Source organism: Sinocyclocheilus anshuiensis, unplaced genomic scaffold (genome assembly GCF_001515605.1).
Source record: "Sinocyclocheilus anshuiensis isolate Anshui unplaced genomic scaffold, SAMN03320099.WGS_v1.1 scaffold1227, whole genome shotgun sequence".
NCBI lineage: Eukaryota > Metazoa > Chordata > Actinopteri > Cypriniformes > Cyprinidae > Sinocyclocheilus > Sinocyclocheilus anshuiensis.
The window spans coordinates 10,731-11,212 of record NW_015536524.1 but is presented as its reverse complement, the minus strand read 5'-3'; positions in this window follow the sequence as shown (position 1 = coordinate 11,212).

Below are 482 nucleotides of genomic sequence, written 5' to 3'. Positions count from 1 at the left end.
TCGTGCCTGGGCTTACAGCACGCTGAAGTAGCGCTCGTGGATGAGTCATGTTCTCAGTGCGGGAACATGACCATCGCGGTGTTGCGGTCTAGATACCTCCTCGTTAAACGGGGGGGTATCCCCCTTGCCATGCCCCGATCTAGCTCTTCCGGTTTTCGGAGGGCTACTTCGGTTCATGGTCAGGGTGATCTGAGGATCACGGTGAGAGCTTCCCCGTCGAGTACGTCTCCGCGGGCCTCTCATTCCTCTAGCGCATCGCACTGCCTGGTGTTCCCGGACGAGTTAGCTGGTTCCTCGGACAGAGCGGGGCCCAGCATCTCGTGCGGAGCGCAGGCAGATAACAGGATGTCGATCGCTGCATCGGAGGGCGAGCTAGGCTCTGGAGATGAGGATTCGGCTGCGCTGCCTCCGTCAGAAAGAGTGGCGTTGCCCGAGTCAGATCCAGAGCTGACCGCTATGCTTTCCCGGGCCGCCGAGAGTGT